Source organism: Garra rufa, chromosome 2 (genome assembly GCF_049309525.1).
Source record: "Garra rufa chromosome 2, GarRuf1.0, whole genome shotgun sequence".
NCBI lineage: Eukaryota > Metazoa > Chordata > Actinopteri > Cypriniformes > Cyprinidae > Garra > Garra rufa.
The window spans coordinates 2,824,564-2,829,917 of NC_133362.1; positions in this window are offsets into that span (position 1 = coordinate 2,824,564).

The following is a 5,354-nucleotide window of genomic DNA, read 5'->3' on the forward strand; positions in this document are numbered from 1 at the left end:
TTGATCAATAAAATTAAAAAGAACGGTATTTATTAAAAATAGAAGGTTTTCTAACAATATACACTACTGTTCAAACGTTTGTGGTCAGTACGTATTTATTCTTTCTTTTTTTGAAAGAAATTAATAATTTTATTTACCAAGGATGTGTTAAATTAATACAAAGTAATAGTAATAGTAATAGCATAGATTTACATTGTTAGAAAAGATTTCTATTTTGAATAAATGCTGTTCTTTTTAACTTGTTATTCATCAAAGAACCCTGAAAAACAGAATCACGAAAAATGTTTCCAACATTGATAATTCTAGTAATAAATCAGTATATTAGAATGATTTCTGAAGGATCATGTGACACTGAAGACTGCAGTAACAGCTGATGAAAATTCAGCTTTGCATCACAGAAATAAATTATATTTTAAAGTATATTCAAATAAAAACCATTATGTTATATTCTAATAACATTTTGCAATATTACAGATTTTTTTCAGATTTTTTGAGCATTAGAAGCTTATTTAAAATGCCTTAAAAATCTTACTGATCCCAAACATGAGCAGCAGTGCAAAATAAATAAAACAAATAAATTGGAGTAGAAACACATTAAATAATTGATTATTAAAAACACTTTCAATACACTAAAAAATCCTTCAATCCAGTTTGCGACCTCACTTCAAAATTCAGAAATTTTAATTTTAAAGACATTTTTACTAAGTAGTATTATACTATTTACATAGTTATGAATTGCACTTTAAGTTCATGTGTTGTCAGTGTTTGAGAATAATCAATCTGAGTTTGAGATTGTCTGAAGATGTGAGATTGGTGTGATCATGTGAAGCGCTGCCCTTATTGCAGACGTCTCTGACGACTTGTTCACACATGATGAGCGTTTGAGCGCAGAATCAAGGTCTGACCGCTGTGGAAAAATGACCACTTTTATGTTTGCTTTATGGCTCATTTTTCAAAGCCACCGCAGAAAATCCATGAAAGGTCAGTGGATTCGTGCCGCGGAGCTCAGCCCGTGTCTCGTCTGAAGGCCTTCGGCAGCGTTTTACTCCAGCCGTGATGCTGTTTCACTGCAAATGTTCTCTTAGTGATTCATGGCTTTCCTGCAGGAATTTCCTCATTCGTGGGGGATGTTACGTTTTTAATAACTGTTAGCTCTTTTACAGGTTTTATATTCTACATTTTAGCTTTTAAATTTTCTGTTTACACTTTATTTTTAGTTAACGTTTTAGTATTTTTTTCAGTTTGCAGATTAAATATTATATTTGTGTTATTAACAATATGTTTACATATTTTTTTTATTTGTTTCATTAGATTTTATTTATGTATTTTTATATTTTTTTTCTCAATTTTTTTATACCGGCTAAAGGTTTTTAGTTATTGGCTAAAGACTAGTAAACATTTATTCATTTGTGTTTCATTAGATATTTAGTAGTTATTTGTATTTGTTTTTTATTTTTTATTTTTTGTACCCTTTTTTTTAAACTGGCTGAATGTTATTAGTTATTGGCTAAAGACTTGTAAATATTTATCTGGGATGTAACTTATATATTTTTTTATTTAATTACTGTTTTATTGTAGTTTTTGTTAATGATTTCATGTTTTCTTATTTTTTAATATATTGGATTTTCTTTTCGTATTTTCTGTTTTCACTTTAATATTTAATATTGGTTAGTTAGTTTTAGTAATTGTATTTATTTTTTGTTATTACAAATTATATATATATATATTTTTTATTTTTTTTGTAATTTATTTTAGAAATGTTTATGTAGTTTTTAATCATTTTTCATTTATAAGATGTAGTTATTTTAGTACTTAAATGTAAACTATACAAAGCTCGCTGAAATAAATGAATAAATAAAATTTGGTTGAAGTTTTTGTAATTTTATTACAAATTACAAGAATATTTTTATTTTGTAAATAGATTTTATGCATAATAAATCTTTTATCATTTATTGTTTTTTTTAATAGTTTTTTTTGTTTATTAGCAGCTAGCTGAAATAAAAAAAATATATAATTTGGTTAAAGTTTTTGTAATTTTTAGTGCATTTTTGTAATTTTATTACAAAGTACAAGAATATTTTTTATTTTTGATATAAAGTATTTTTTTAAATAATTTTATAAACAATGTTTTTTTATTTGGTTTATATTGGTTTATTAGTTATTTTAATACTTAAATCTAAACTATACAAAATGAGATTTTGGCAGCTAGCTGAAATATATAATAAAATGAAATAAATACAATTTGGTTTAAGTTATTTTGTGCATTTTTGTAATTTTATTACAGAGTACAATAATATTTTTAATTTTGTAAATATATTTTACAACTTCAACCAAATTTGATTTATTTATTTATTTATTTATTTATTTATTTCAGCTATCTGCCAACACATTTAAGTCTAAATTTAACTACTCAAATAACTATAAAAAATAATAATAAATTATATGAACATTGTTTAAAAATAATCAAATATACATAAAAAATATTTCCCAAAAAATGTTTTTTTTGTAATTTGTAATAAAATTACAAGAATATTTATTATTTTGTAAAAAGATTGTATGCATATTTTATTATTATTTTTTAACAATGTTTATATAGTTTAAAGATTTTTTTTAAATAATTTTTTGTTGTTTATTAGATCGTTATTTTAGTACTTAAATTTAAACTACAAAATGAGATGTTGGCAGCTTGCTGAAATAAATGAATAAATAAAATTTGGTTTAAGTTTTTGTATTTTTTGTGCTTTTTTAATTTTATTACAAATTACAAGAATATTTTAAATTGTGTAAATATATTTTATGTATGTTTAAATTATTTTTAAACAATGTTTATATCTTTTTTTTAGTTTATAAAGATAGCAGATAGCTGAAATAAATAAATTAAATCAAATTCTTGTAATTTGTAAAAAAATATATATAAAAACTTCAGTTTTTTACTTTTTTTTTTACAAATTACAAGAATAATTTTTATTTTAAATATATTTAAAGTATTTTTTAAATATTTTTTTAGCAATGTTTAAATTTTTATTACTTTTTTTATGTGTTTTTTAGTTTATTAGTTATTTTATTATGATATTTACTCAAAAGAATAAATTAAATGATTTAAGTTTTTGTATTTTTTGTGCATTTTTGTAATTTTATTACAAATTACAAGAATATTTTTAATTTTGTAAATATATTTGATGTATATTTTATTATTTTAAACAATGTTTACATCATTTATATGAAAAAGCACAAAAAAATACCAAAACTTGAACATTAAAGTGAAATGAACCAATAATCTATGGAATTAAACTAAAATGTATTTTATGTAAATTTTATTATTTAAATTTTTTTATATAATTTTTTTTATATAATTTTTTTTTTTTTTTTTTTTTAGTTTATCAGATTAAGTTCAAGTAACAAAAATGGTTTTAATGGTTTTAACTGTAGTTTTAGTTGTAATAAGCGTGGCTAGAGGATGTAGTTGTTTACCTGCAGTGGTTGTTGTCGACTTATCGTCCCGTTTGTGTTCGGTCCGCTCCAAACCCGGGTTGGAGACCTGGACTGTCAGAGCGGCCAATAAAAGCTGCCTTTATGGCTGGGTTATTGTCTTTCTGTCTGCAATTACGGCGATTACTCATTTCCTGGTTCGGCCCGTGCCGCGCACTTAACGGAGTGCATTTTACTAATGGAAAATTAAGTAGCGGCCGTGACAGTCTGCTTTATAAATATGTAAAATCCACTTTTAATTATTTGGAGTGAATCTGGCAGGTAATCAATAACGGCGGACGTGACAAACATACGCTTGACACCGGCCATTGTAAAGCGCCGCTTCAAAGATAAGAGTTTCCTGTCAGCGCCGTCCGGCTACAATTAATATTTGGAGTCTGTCACTGACGGGACAAATGGATTCATTGCGGCCCACGAATATAATAGCTTCTTCATGAAGCGCTCAGGAGGACCTTAAATATTCATTAGAGCCTCTGTGTGTGGAATTATTATCCTCATATCTGGAATTATGATGCTTTATTCTCATCTGAGGATCTACAGCAAACACTGATCAGAACAGATCAGAGGAATAATGCTATCAATCATTGAGTCAGATTTTCATATAGTTCATATTTTAGATGGTAAAATGTTATTTGAAAAACAGTAAAAACAATGGCGAAAACCTTTAAGGCATTTATTATTTATCTCATTACATCTCATACTCATTAAAAGTTGTAATTGTTCATGTTTAACAACATGTTTTATAAAACATTGTATGTTAACATATGTTAATTCATTCATTATTTTAGAATCATTGAGATACTTTTATCATTTTTATTAATATTTGGAATTTTTGTATTTTTTGTTTTAATTGTAGTTTTTTGGTAGTTTTTTTGTTTTTGTATTTTTAAAAAGTGTCTATATAATTAGACTTATTTAAAAAAATTTTTTTTTTTTTTTTTTTTTTTTTAATTAACGTTTTTTAATTTCCGGTAATTAATTTTAATTTTCCGGTAATTAATTTTAGTTTTAATTTTAATTTAATTAAAAAAAAAAATTTTAATTCCATTTTACTTTTAATATTGAAGTTTTAGTATTTTTTGTGCATTTTTTAAATGTATTTATTATTATTATTTATTTATTGACCCTAACCCTAAACCGTAATAATTATATTGAAGGAATATATATATATATTTTTTTTTCCTTTTTGATTTTAATTTGATTTTTTTTTTTCGGTAGGTTTTTTTTTGTCTATATAATTAGAATTATTTATTTATTTATTTGTCATTTTTTTCAGAAAGCGTTTTTTCATTTCCCCTAATTTTTTTTTGGTTTTAATTTTAGCATAGATAATTGGTGTGTTTATCAAAATTAGTAAAAACTAAGTAGGAAATGCAATATGTAAAAAAAAAAAAAAAAAAAAAAAAAAAATATATATATATATATATATATATATATATATATATATATATATATATATATATATATTTCACTTTAATATTGGTTGAAGTATTTTAGTATTTTTTATATTAGTATTTTTTTGTATTATTAAGTATTATTAGTATTGTTGTTAACATTTTTCACTTTAATTTTGGTAAAAGTTTTTGTAATTGTTACATAGTAAAAATATATATTTCCATTTTTAAATGTCTATAAAGTTAGTGTAATTTAGATTTTTGTAATTTTTCTTAAATGAAATTAAAATGAGAAACCTTGCCTTGCCATTAATTAATTTTAAAGTAGTGAAAATGTGTGTTTTTTTTTTATGGTTTTAGTTTTAATTTCTGTTTTAGTTACCTATAAACAGTTGGCTATTATTTAATTTTTGTTTAAGTTAACTATAATAACCACACTTGCATAGATTATGGATTACTCACAGCAAAAAG